This window comes from Schistocerca americana, chromosome X (assembly GCF_021461395.2).
Source record: "Schistocerca americana isolate TAMUIC-IGC-003095 chromosome X, iqSchAmer2.1, whole genome shotgun sequence".
Classification (NCBI taxonomy): Eukaryota; Metazoa; Arthropoda; class Insecta; order Orthoptera; family Acrididae; genus Schistocerca; species Schistocerca americana.
In genome coordinates this window covers 994,359,407-994,374,031 of record NC_060130.1, presented here as the reverse complement: position 1 = coordinate 994,374,031, position 14,625 = coordinate 994,359,407, and the positions used below count along the sequence as shown (strand labels likewise).

Sequence of the window (14,625 nt, the reverse complement as noted above, 5' to 3'; positions counted from 1 at the left end):
GGAATAAACCATGTTGTCTACAGCACACTTGCACGTTGTGAACAGCACACGCTTACAGCAGAAAGACGACGTACAGAATGGCGCACCCACAGACTGCGTTGTCTTCTATATCTTTCACATCACTTGCAGCGCCGTCTGTTGTTGAAAATTGTAACTACTGTAATTTCGAAAGTTTGTCCACCTGAAAATGTACTGTTGTCCCAAGCATATTGCAACAAACGGTGTATTTCTATCGCTGCTCGTTTAGTTTTTATTGCCGTTTCAAATATACCGGTCATTTTTGAAACACCCTGTATATAATCCTATCTATAATAAATCACCAAAGAAGAAATGTATATAACAAAAGATATAAAAATAAGAGACATCCACCCAAAATTAAAGTTATAACAACTATAGAACCATTCAAATTAAAAAGTTCTCATTCAACAAAAACTCTATAATCAATTATTAAATAATAAATAGCAAAAATGAAAACTATAGTTCTAGAAAAGAATAAAGGAAAAAAAAACAAATAGAAAATAAATTCACAGCCTAAGATGAAAAACTTCATATCATTAATTCCAGAAAACAATACCTTAAATTAAAATACCTTAGCAATTTACACAAAGAAATACTCATCCTTTAAACAAAGAATATTTAAAGGCAATCAATGCAAAAGTAAAAGATGATATTCACGAAAATAACCAAGAGAACAAGTATGAACCCCAGAGTAATAACTCCCTGGCCGAGAATATATATATATATATATATATATATATATATATATATATATATATACATAAAGTATAAACAGCTCTAAAAAAAGATACAAAAATTAAAGCAAGAAATCTAGAAGAAGATCGAGACATAATTCTATTTAATAATCTAAGTTCACCTACCAAATTTAATGATGGATGAGCAGTCATATTTGATGATCTCAAAAGGAATCACCATAAAGCCATTCTAGGTATCAAATTAATTATACCTGTGTTAATTAATAATCTTTGTCTACCTAAACGTTCATAAATAATTTTAGACAAACAAAATAATCCAGAAGAGCATAAACCATTACCAACCATTAATGAAAGAGAACCCGTACAACCTCATCAATTTATGGCTATCAATCCACCAATAACCATTCTTATATGAGCAACAGAAGAATATGCAATTAAAGACTTTAAATCAACCTGATGAAAAGAAATAAATCCAACAATAACCCCACCAGATAAACCTAAAGATAATAAAAAATAATTAAACTTTAAACCCAAATAAGAAATAACCTTTATAACACGAAAAATACCATAACCCTCCAACTTCAATAAAACACCAGCAAGAATTATTCTACCAGAAATAGGGGCCTCTACATGAGCCTTAGGAAGTCATAAATGAACCAAAAATATTGGCATCTTAACTAAAAAAGCCCAAATTATAAATACATAAAACATAAAGTAATAAGAACCAAAAGACTCAATAAAGGGAAATACAATGTGTTAGAAAAATCATAAACCCTAAATAAAACCAACAATAAAAGTAATCTAGCAACCAAAGTATAAAAAATTAAATAAACACCATCCTGTAAACGTTCAGGTTAACGCCAACCCAAAATCAAAAGTAAAGTAGGGACTAATCTAGCCTCAACAAAAATATAAAAAGAAAGAAGACTCAATCTAGCAAATGAACAATAAAGCATAATCATTAAAATTAAAACAATAAAAACAAAACAAAAAATAGAATGATAAGAACTCAAATAAACTGAATCTCTAGCAGTACTTATTAAAAAACAAGTTCAAAAAGTCAACAAAATTAAACTAAAAGAAACATAATCAATACCAAAATGATATCTAATTACATTCAAGTCAGCATATGAATAAAAACAAATCATAAAAACAAAACTCGACAGAAACATTAAAGAATGAACTAACCACCAACAACTATTTAGTAAACAAAGAGGGATCAAAAAAATAGTTATAAATAAGTACTTTAACATAAGGATAAGCGAAAAGAATTAAAAAAAATCGTTACCATGGTACCGAATCATTGAAACCAAAATAGAAAGACCTAAAGCACCTTCACAAACAGAAAAACTAAAAAAAATAACAGGAAAGAAATAATCATAATCAAACTCAATAAGAAAAACAATAATTAATATAAACAAAGACAGATCAATATATCCAATCTCAGAAGAACCACTAATAAATGCTTACATTTAGTAGAAAAAACGCGAACACCAGCAAAATATACTTACAAAGAAGTAAAAACAGAGAATATAATCATTAGTTTTAATAGTTTAAAGAAACACCAGTCTTGTAAACCGGCAATAAGTCTATCCCCCACTTTTAAAACTTCAGAGGTGGAAAAGCTACCATCATCGGTACCCAAAACCGATATTTTAAATAAACTAACCCCTGAAATGAATAAAATGATAATTATATCACTATCAAATGTAATGAATATTAATTTTATTAAATTAACACATCCAATATCAATAATGGTTTTCATTATCCTCCAAACTCTTTTAGTTGGATTAATTACAGGAACTACAGTGGAAAGATATTGACTGTCATATATTTTATTTTTAACGTTTCTTGGTGGTATATTAGTTCTATTTATTTATATTACAAGCATTGCATCGAACGAAATATTTCAACCTAAATCAATTACCATAATTATTATCCTAACAATATGAGTATTTATTATATCAACATTAATTATCCTAGATATAACAATATTTATAGACTTCTTCAAAAATATTGAATCTATAAATCTTAATAATTCAATCAATTACCAAGAAATAACAATATCTTTTGAAAAATTATATAACAGACCAACATTCAATGTTACAATAATAATAATAATTTATTTATTTTTAAGACTATTAGCCGTAGTTAAAATCACTAATATTAACCAGGGGGCTATTCGTAAAATAAGATAACTTACTAATGAATAAACCCTTATGATTAAGACATCCTTTACCTGCACCAACAAATATTTTATTTTGATGAAATTTTGGGTCCCTGCTAGGGTTATGTTCGATAATTCAGATCGTAACTGGACTATTTTTAGGTATACATTATACATCATTTATTGAAATAGCATTTAGTAGTGTAGTACACATCTGCCGAGATGTAAATAATGGTTGAATTATTCGAACTTTACATGCAAATGGAGCATCTATATTCTTTATTTGTATTTACCTGCATGTAGGATGAGGAATTTACTGTGGATCTTATATATACATAGACACCTGAATAATTGGTACAGTAATTCTATTCTTAGTTATAGCAACTGCATTTATAAGATATGTTCTACCTTGAGGTCAAATATCATTTTGAGGTGCAACAGTAATTACTAATTTATTATCAGCAAATTCCATACTTGCTAACAGATTTAGTTCAATGAGTGTGAGGAGGATTTGCTGTTGATAACGCTACATTAAATCGATTCTTTGTATTTTATTTTGTATTACCATTTATTATTGCAGCTATCGCAGCAATTCATTTATTCTTTCTTCATCAAACAGGATCTAATGACCCATTAGTGCTAAACAGAGATATCGAAAAAATTCCATTTCACCCATACTTTACTTTCAATGATTCTATTACATTTCTATTAATAACATCATTATTAATTACATTATGTTTAATTAATCCGTACCTCCTAGGAGACCCAGACAATTTTGTACCCGGTAATCCATTAGTAACACCAGTTCATATTCATCCAGAATGATATTTCTTATTTGCATATGCAATTCTACGGTCAATTCCTAACAAGTTAGGAGGTGTTATTACACTATTCTTATCAATTAGAATCTTAATAATTTTACCATTTTATAATAAAACACCATTCCGAGGTATCCAATTCTATCCTATTAATCAGATTTTATTTTGAATTATAGTAGTTGTTGTATGTTTATTAACATGAATTGGTAAACGACCAGTTGAAGAGCCTTACATTATAACAGGGCAAACCTTAACAGCTACATACTTGACATACTTTTTAATTAATGTCCATGTTGCAAACACATGAGATAAGCTAATTAAGGAATAATAAGTTAATTAGCTTGGAAAAGCATATGTTTTGGAAACATAAAACTAGAAGTTTAACTCTTCTATTATTTTTTCTTAAAAAATTTCACTAAATAAATGAGATGAATAAAAGCTTTAAACCAACAAAGAAAATAAAAGAATTTAAAGATAAAGGTAAAAAACTTTTTCAAGCCAAATATATCTATTTATCATAACAAAACCATGGTAAAGTACCCTGAACTCAAATAAAGCCAAAGGATATAATATCAAGCTTAATAAAAAACATAAAAGAATAAAAATCACCACCTAAAAAAATTAAAGCTAGTAACATTCTTATAAAAACAATTCTAGTATACTCAGCCAAAAAAATTAAACTAAATCCACTTGCACCATATTCAATATTAAAGCCTGAAACTAACTGAGATTCACCTTCAGCAAAATCAAAAGGAGTACGGTTAGTTTCGGCCAAACAAGAAGCAAAAAAAGCTAAGGCTGAAGGAAAAAGAAATAATAATAAATCAACAATATGGCTGATAATTTATAAAATCAAACATATTAAAACTACCAATTAAAATAATTAAAGATAATAAAATCAAAGCCAAACTAACTTCATATGAAATTGTTTGAGCAACAGAACGAAGGGAACCTAATAAAGAATAATTTGAATTTGAAGACCAACCAGCGATTATAACCGTATAAACACCTAATCTAGTGCAATATAAAAAAAACAAAAACCCATAAGAAAAGGAACATATATAAGTTAAGTAAGGGAAAATTACTCAAACAGCCAAAGAAATCATTAAATTAAAAACAGGAGAATAATAGTAAAGTAAATAATTAGACATAATACGAATTGGCTGCTCCTTACAAATAAACTTAATAGCATCACTAAAGGATTGTGGGACTCCTACAAATCCTACTTTATTTGGACTCTTACGAATCTGAATATAAACTAAAACCTTACACTCCAATAAAGTTAGAAATGTAACACTAATTAAAACACAAATAACCAATAAAAGAAAATTTAAAATAAACATAAATAAATCAGAAAGTATCAATACTATTTGTAGAAAATGTCTACATAAATGAATTCTAAATTCAACACATTAATCTGTCAAAATAGTAATTTAATTAATGTTAGTCAATACAATAAAAAATATTTTAACCATATGGTCCTTCCGTACTAATATTGATTAATAGTCTTAGGATAAAAACCGACCTGGCTCATGCCGGTCTGAACACAGATCATGTAAAAAATTTAAATGTCAAACAGACATAATCACTGGACTCCTGCACCCAAAATTTTTCTTAATCCAACATCGAGGTCGCAATCTGCTTTGTCGATATGAGCTCTCAGAAACAATTACGCTGTTATCCCTAAGGTAACTTAATCTTATGATCATAAATTATAGATCAAAACAACAAACATAAATCAATGATATAATAATGAAGAGTTTATTTATTCTTCATGTCACCCCAACAAAACATCATCATTAAATATAGAAAGACAAACAAAAAACTATATAAAAGTCAAATGTTAAGCTCTATAGGGTCTTCTCATCCTAAAGAAGAATTTAAGCCTTTTGATTCAAAAGTTAAATTAAAAAAATTATTAAGACAGTTGATTTCTCATCAAGCCATTCATTCCAGCCACTAATTAAGAGTCTAATGAGTATGCTACCTTTGCACGGTCAAAATACCACGGCTCTTTATAAATCTGCTCAGTGAGCAGGCCAGACCTCAAAATATTTTCAAGAGGACATGTTTTTGATAAACAGGTGGAAATCAATTTTGCCTATTTCCTTATAATAAGTTTACAAGGAAAAAGTTTTATACAAATAAATATACTAATTCTATCATTATTACAAAAATTTTAAAATTAAATTAACAATCTTAATAAAAAACCTAAAATACTTATAAAATCAAAATATAAAATAATGAACTAAAACGTAATCTCAAAGATAGCTGGTTTAAAGCTTACTATTATATTTTTAAAACCAAATTATAGGTTATTAACTTCAAAGCTTATCCCTTAAAGAATAAATAAGTTAATATTTATACTTCAAAAATTAAATAAAAACAACTAATTTTAAAAAATTAATTTTTTCTTAAGAAACTAGATATCTTAGGAAACGATTAACATCTTATTTCTATAAATAATTTAATAATAATTATGATACATTAACTATAAATTATTTATTAATCAACATGTGTGGGCTGACGAGAATCCGCACGCAATTGTGCAATCACGTCATCAACACAGATTTTCTGTGAAAGTTTGTGCAGGCATTATTGGTGATGTCTTGATTGGGCCCCATGTTCTTCCACCTACGCTCAATGGAGCAGGTTATCATGATTTCATACGGGATACTCTACCTGTGCTGTTAGAACATGTGCCTTTACAAGTACGACACAAAATGTGGTTCATGCACGATGGAGCTCCTGCACATTTTAGTCAAAGTGTTCGTATGCTTCTCAACAACAGATTCAGTGACTGATGGATTGGTAAAGGCCGACCAATTCCATTTCCTCGACGCTCTCCTGACCTCAACCTTCTTGACTTTCATTTATGGGGGAATTTGAAAGCTCTTGTCTACGCAACCCCGGTACCAAATGTAGAGACTCTTCATGCTCGTATTGTGGACGGATGTGATACAATACGCCATTCTCCAGGGCTGCATCAGCGCATCAGGGATTCCTTGCAAGAAGGGTGGATGCATGTATCCTCGCTAACTGAGGACATTTTGAACATTTTCTGTAACAAAGTGTTTGAAGTCGCGCTGGTACGTCCTGTTGCTGTGTGTTTCCATTCCATGATTAATGTGATTTGAAGAAAAGTAATAAAATGAGCTCTAACATGGAAAGTAAGCGTTTCCGGACTCATGTCCACATAACATATTTTCTTTCATTGTGTGTAAGGAATGTTTAGAGAAAGTTTGGCCGTACCTTTTTGTAACACCCTGCATATACATTCAACACACAAGTGCTGTCAACTTGGGTGAACTATTCTGTGCGTTAGTGATAGTGACAGCCAGATTATGTTGCTGGTGCCTGTATGTCAGAGATGCATGCTACGAGTTTATAGGCTATTTACATAATCATAGTGTAAATATGGGACAATTAGAACAATGCATAAATGCCTGTATCCCTCCAGTGCCAAAGTCTACAGCAGTTGTTCCCATAAGCATAGAATCTCTGGAAGCGGAATGTACAGACATAATACCTATGCATTTCGCTCCTCTACGTTTAAATGCGATTCAGGCTGAATTTACAGCCAATAGAAACCAATTATTTGCAAAATATTGCACAATGGAATGAATGGAGTGTGTATATAGGTTAAATAAAAAATATCTCCTACAAAAGTGGCCTTATTTCCATAGTCCTTTCAATCAAATGTTTTACAGCCAAGTTTATCCAAAGAAGAAACATGTTAAAAAATCAGCTATGATACAAAGTGTTGATACCTGCCAAGTGTCACTCCGTCTGCTGGGCTGCATGTGCTGCACAGTGGTATGGCTCAGCCCAGTACTGCAGCTGCTAGTCCTGCACTTGCAGCTAGCATCGCCCGCTACAGCAGCCCCACACACAGACCTTCACCCCACCACACTGCTGCCACAGACACAGCTCTCACTGTACCGTCACTTCATTCCTTGTGTAGCAGTCAGTATCCAAATATAGATAATACACTACCCCTAATCACAGCTGTCGTGTTGATAAGGTGCTTGACTCACACACATAGCAATAATCCTAGGCTGTGGTGACTACACACAAATAAATTTATATGTGTACAGCGCTCGATAATTCACTCGTCCAATTGCATGTGAACTATCAAAACGCATAGCAAGACAGCCTTCACATTAGAAGATACCATCCAGTGTTGAATTTTACTATGAGTTACACGTGTGCAGCAAATGGGTCAGTGTGCGAATGATGTTAGATTGTGAGTTCTATTTGGTGGTTGCTTACGAAAATCCCTGATATAGTGTACCAAAGTTTTGTTATCTATAGATGAACCGGTATGTCTATGCAAGACATCAGTGTAAATCGGTACCTTTTCCATGGAAATGCTCACTCCCCAGCAGTGGTCATATGATCTCTGCAGGGGACTTCCCACAAGCTGTATAATGGAACAGAGTGCATCCATCTGCAATAGAATACAAACAATCCTGTTGGAAGAACATCCGCAACTGAGCATGTTACTAGAGGTTGAAAATCCGTTTCAGTTGTAAATTTCTTTTATTATCACGACCGGTTTCGGGCTCTCATAAGCCCATCCTCAGGTGTCGCACTGGAAATAGCAAGAGGCGGGAGATAATTTTCAGACACCGCAACACATATAAAAGAAACAAAAAAATTTCTTCAAATGTTCTAAAAACTTTACAAAAAATTACGGAACCGCCGGTCGGGCTAGGTGCTGTGAAACCTATGTCAATGCGAAAGTAACACCAGACAGTACTACGGACGACTGCCTGGGTAGGGAAAAATACAAATAATAGCAAGACACTTACACTGTGCTGTGGCCCCCGAGAGCCGCGGTGGCCGTGTACTATGCGCGGTGTTCTGCCTATGAGCGCGGAACAGGGAGTAGCGGATGCGAACGAGGAAGCAAATTGGTAAAAGTGCTGCCATCTATTGACGGAGAGAAGAAGGGGGGGCAACTAGCCCGGCCGTTCACAATTTGAATTAGTGGTTTACATTTAAAATCAAGGAAAAAATAAATTTACAAAAAAAAAGTTAAAAGTGAATTATGCGAAGTAATCGCTTTCTACACCCTGCATAAGGTCGGGCACCAATTGAAGCACCACGAAACCAGAGAATACAATCGGTACGCACACTCGGGCGTCTACTGCGTCCAGTGTAGTAAGTGCCCTTCCCCATACATAGGCCAAACTGGCCAATCCTTTAACATACGGTTCAGAGAGCATCTGGATCTTAGCAATTCCAAATCCGCTCTCACTAACCACATGAAGGATCATAACCATTCCATTTCAAATATAAACACAAATTGCAGCATTCTACATATTCAACTTAAGGGCCCAGTTTCAAACATTTTAGAAGAAATGGAAATCATCAGCAGCATTTGTCGTGATCCGAATGGCATTTTGAACGAGCAAACTGTGCTTAAACACGCAGCCCTGCTGAATAACTTTCTGTTTTGAAGCAGCGTCCAGCCTCATTTCCTGCTCTTTCTGGTCCATGATTACTGTACGCCATACATGTATACTTCTTCATTTGGTCAGTGTTTTTTTTTGCCATTATTTTTACTGCCTTCAATAGGCTTAACAAGTGTACAACATATGTCTGTTTCCTATAGTGAGGCCCGCAAGGTCCACCTAGTTCATTTTACATAGCTGCAAAATTGATCTCTTTTAAAGTTTGCATGTTTTTTTCTTTTATTCTATAAATATGGCGCATTATAATACTGTGGCATTATCTGTGCCCTGACTAATGAAAAAAATTTACCTTCTTTCATGATGTAAGATGCGTCTCAGGTCTTACTCATGTAAGCTTCGATTAGTTGTCGACTGTTGGTTAGCAGGTTTTAAATTGACTCCACCCCACTTTTAATGTGTCCTTTTAGTGCTATTGCTGCTAGCTATTAATTGGCATATTAGTTTCTGATAGTATAGCCTGTAAATTTTCGCCATTATCCATGTTGATTAGTAATGAGATCTTGAAAATAGGAGTGTTACATGTATATGGTTTTCTTTTCTTTTTCTTTTTTTTTTTTTAAAAAAATCTGATAACTGTGGCACGTTTTCCACGTTGCCGCTTATATATCCCCACTAAATTTAAAACTTTTTTGCCACTGATGTAGAAGAAAAGTTTATTGCGCCTTACGGTTTATATAATAATCTTATACCGCAGCTTCCACTCAGTTGTACCACAGTTCTGTTCCGACCTGTTCAATACGCTCCTTTACTACGCATAATGCACTATTAACTTATTTTTGTAAATTTCTTTTTTTTCCTTCATTTTAAATGTAAACCACTAATTCAAATTGTGAACGGCTGGGCTAGTGGCCCCGCCTTCTTCTCTCCGTCAATAGATGGCCCTTTTGCCACTCTGGTTTACCAATTTGCTTCCTCGTTCGCATCCGCTACTCCCTGTTATGCGCTCATAGGCAGCACACCGCGCCCAATACACGTCGACCGCGGCGCTCGGGGGCCACAGCACAGTCTAAGTGTCCTGCTATTATTTGTATATTTCCCTACCCAGGCAATCGTCCGTAGTACTGTCTGATGTCACTTTCGCATTGACATAGGTTTCACAGCACCTATCCCAACTGGCGGTTTCAAAATTTTTTAAAAAGTTTTTAAAACATTTGAAGAAATTTTTTTTTATGTGTTGCGGTGTCTGAAAATTATCTCCCGCCTCTTGCTATTTCCAGTGCGACACCTGAGGATGGGCTTATGAGAGCCCGAAACCAGTCGTGATAATAAAAGAAATTTACAACTGAAGCGGATTTTCAACTTCTAGTGCAAGATAGTCCAGTGAAACCGTCAGAAAAAAAGCCTGTAACTTGCAAAAGGTGGCGTAGAAGATTTTATTTTCTTAACTCGTTCATATTGTTGGAAAGGTTAGAAAACCAAGTTTTGCCAACAGAATTTCTCTTGGGAAAACTTTCTGCAGTCAAAAAACTTCGAAAATTTCGGACTTTTTTCAGTTTTTTCAAAATATCTGTTTCATTTGCTCCTATTGCTTTGACGTCTATTTTCTTTTTTAAAGAGCACAAAATTCTCTACAAATTTGATTCTTACCATTTTTTTCTACTCCCAGTATCTAAGGCGCTACAGTGCGTCAAAAAATACTATTTTTTCAAATTTCGAGCAAAGTGGCAAATTACCTCATTTTTGAACACTGTTATTTCAGTTTCTATTTGTGTAGTATAAACATATTACTCATCATGTTATTCATTGGAATTTACGAACTCACTCTGCTGCAGGGCCAGGACAAACAGCATCATATTCAGTAACTACGAACACATTCACGTATATTGCAATATGTAATACGATTGAATGCAGGTGCCGTACATTTTCTACAGTTGACTGACGTTAACGATCAGTTATAAGAAAAAGTATGTAGGAATTGTTCTTTAGCGGACAAAAGCGTATTTATTCTTTGGCGGGCGGAAGGCGATTAGCACACAACAATAAGGGTCCTACAGTTTGGAGTCGCTTCCATTCAGTGTATGTTGTGGTGCTGAAAATGAGTATGCCTGACATGAATTTGTGTTTCATTTGCGACAAAACTGTGGTGAGTGGTGGACGCAATGTGAAAAAGAAAGGACTGAGCACACTTATCGATTGTAGTGCTAAACGCAGGGAGTCTGCTCACACCCGTTTTTTGAAAACGCTCAGTGAAGTGATGGTGCATGAAGCATGCTACAAGAAGTACATTAATGAGAGAATGATAGCAGCTAGCCTTCGACATCCTCAGGAACCAACAGGCGTGCTACGTCGGTCGCAGGGAAAAGGTCAGTTCAATTTCAAAGAGAAATACTTCTTATGTGCAAAAGGGAATTCTGATGACTTTTTAACCAAGCAGTTAAGATTGCCATATGCCAAACGAAATTTTGTTTACAAAGTAATGAAACTGGAAGTTCTATCGACAGTATTAGAACAGGCTAAACGACGTGGTGATGAATTTGGTCAACAAGTGATAGAGCGATTTCAAAATGTAAATGATTTGGTTGCTGCAAATGGGTGGTACCACAGGTTTTGCTACAGAAAGTTCTTTCACCGTGTTTCAGCTACTGGACAGAAACGAAATTACCGACCTGCGACACAAGTAGATGAAGGCATGGGGCTATATTTGCCTACCTGGAAACCAATATGGAAGAATGTCAGTTTTCTATGGACGATCTGTTAGAGGAAATACCCACATCACCTCGTCCTGATATTCGAACTGTCAAGGCTCGCCTTTTCCAGAAATATGGTGACGATGTGGTGATAGCTGAAACAGCTTCAAAGCCAGCAGTCGTATGTTTCAAGAATGTTGGGCACCAACTACTCAGTGACAATTGGTACACCTAAAGAAACTCAGATCCTCAGCAAGAAAGACTACGAATTGTCAAAGCAGCTGAAAATATCATATTAGACGATATAAGATCAGTAGTGTACGATGTAAAACAGTACCCTCCTTCTGATAATTTTTTATGTGATGTAGAGTCTGTCATACCAGAATCTGTAAGATTGCTCTTTGAAACTATGATTTTGAAACACAAGCGGTCTCCCAGAAAATGGGGGAAAAGATGTGTTTCTCTTGCTCATGCACTAGTAAGTGCTGCGAGGCCACGTTCATTTATTTCATCACTTTTGACTGCTATTAGTGCATACTTGTACCGGAAGTTTGGCTCAAAACATGGCATCCAGGTTTTGTCTTCCCTTGGCTTTGCAGCATCTTATACGGAAGCTGCCCTATTGGAAGTGTCTTCAATCCTTCAGCTTGACAACGAAAGGCAACGAAGTGACGCATTTTGCCAATTTGTGTTTGATAATGCAGATTTCAATGCAAACACCCTAGATGGAACTGGTACTTTTCATGCAATGTGAGGTATAATGTGTATTACTCCTCATGATGCATTGCTTCCTCAGAAAAATATTAAAAAGTTGAATCATCGTCCCTCAGCTCAACTTGTTAGTGAAGCCGGAAAAAATGACATACAGACATTCCACATAACACAAGTTGGTGGGCTGAAGGCTACAAAAATTGAAGATTTGGACATAATTGCTCCTGCAAAAGGTGAGATCGTCATCTCAACAGCGGACATTACGTGGTTATATTGTAAATGGTCTCAGAATGCAGTTGTTTCAGGATGGAATGGTTACATGGAACGCTTGACGGAGGGCAAAGAATATGAACGTTCTAAAATAAAGTGTCTTCCATTTCTTAATTCATTACCAACTCATTATGACACCATATATGCTGCTCTGATGATAACTAGAGATGCATGTAAAAGACACAATCAGACTACATGCTTTGTCACATTTGATCAGCCTCTGTATTGGAAGGCAAGGGATATTGTGGAGATTGACCTTCCTGAGTTTCATAATGTGGAGGTCCGACTTGGAGGTTTCCATTTCCTTATGTCGTTCGTGGGATGTATCGGTATGATCATGGGTGGAAGTGGATTAAAGGACTTATTTGGTGTAATATTCGCTGAAAACAGCGTTGAAAAGATTTTGTCAGGACATGCATATTCCAGGGCTGTGCGAGCGCATTTATTGTGTCACCTTGCTTTGGCCTGTCAAGTGTGGGATCACATTCAGCTAACAGAAGATGAACGTGGGACATTGAATGACTTGTCTTCTCCTTGTGGTGAGTCAGAACTGTCAGTTGGCCAGGATACCAGTGTTCTCAGGGAACAAGTCATAAAAAAATTTGTAACTGCCCTGAAAACGATTGAAAGTAAGGGACCCACAGCAAAACTATGGGTTCAGTACTACAAGATGGTCACTCTCATGAAACAATTTATTGAAGCGGACCGATCAGGCAATTGGAAACTTCATCTTGAAAACGTGAGAAAAATGCTTCCCTGCTTCCATTCAGCTGGACATTTTATGTACGCTGAAAGTGGCCACCTCTACTTGCAGGATATGTTGAGACTCGAGGAAAAAATGGATTTATCAGAATATGAGAAGTTCACAACGAAAGAACATTTTACAATCTGGCGATCAGAAAAGTATTGGTCAGGGGTTCCTTCTGACATGACTATAGAACAAACATTGATGAGAACCATGAAGAGTTCTGGAGGACTTACTTCTGGCCGAGGAATTACGGATAGTGTATTAACCAGATGGACATTGGGTATGATTCACATGCAGAACATTTGTGAAGAAATTGAGTCGTATTGCGAAGTGAGCGCAGTAACATCAGAACAGCATGTAGATGCAAGAAGTTGTCGCATCGAACGAGATGGCATAGACTTGCGTAAGCTGCGTGACTGGTTTTCAGTGCACCCTCCCTTCCCTGAAAGTGATTTTATAATGTCTATCAGCAGTGGTGTTGTCGGAACGGAAGATGTTAATTGTCATATGTGTCACAAAGAGGGGGAAAAGGCATGAAAAGAATAGTTGGTGACAATTTCCACGATGTAAAGTTCCGTAGAAAATATAAAGTTGTGACTCTCCTTTCTGCGTTCAATTCTGTAAAAGATGGGAGCACTAAAATTACTCCTGTTGATCCTTTAACTCTTTTCCAATGGATTTTTTAATGAAACAAAGTGAAGAAGAGTTAAAAGCCTTTCTGAAACATGAACTTGCTCCTTACCCAATGTCCCTATTCTCAGAAAAAGGCATGCGAAAATGAACAAAATCTTCATTCTACAATGCCTTCGTTCCAGTGGAAGATGTGAAGTCAGGTGGACAGAGTAAATTTTTTGTCATTGATGGAGGGTACCTTATCCACAAAGTGACTTGGACTCGAAATGTTTACTTCAAGTCAATAGCCCAAAGCTATGTTTCTTACCTGCAACGTCATTTTGGATCTCAATTTGCTATTGTATTTGATGGGTATCTATGTGAGGGAGACAAATGTAGCACAAAGAGTGCTGAGAGGATTCGTAGGTCCAAAAAACATTCTTCGGTAGACGTTGTGGTTGAATCAGAGGTGATGAACC

At 35.1% G+C, this 14,625-nt stretch overlaps 2 pseudogenes; one reads left to right on the top strand and one right to left on the bottom strand.

Moving 5' to 3' along the window:
* Positions 1 to 3,131: 3,131 nt before the first annotated feature.
* On the top strand, positions 3,132 to 4,026 carry LOC124556436 (annotated as a pseudogene).
* Positions 4,027 to 4,113: 87 nt separating this feature from the next.
* Positions 4,114 to 12,482, bottom strand: LOC124556435 (annotated as a pseudogene).
* Between the last annotated feature and the right edge of the window lie 2,143 nt (positions 12,483 to 14,625).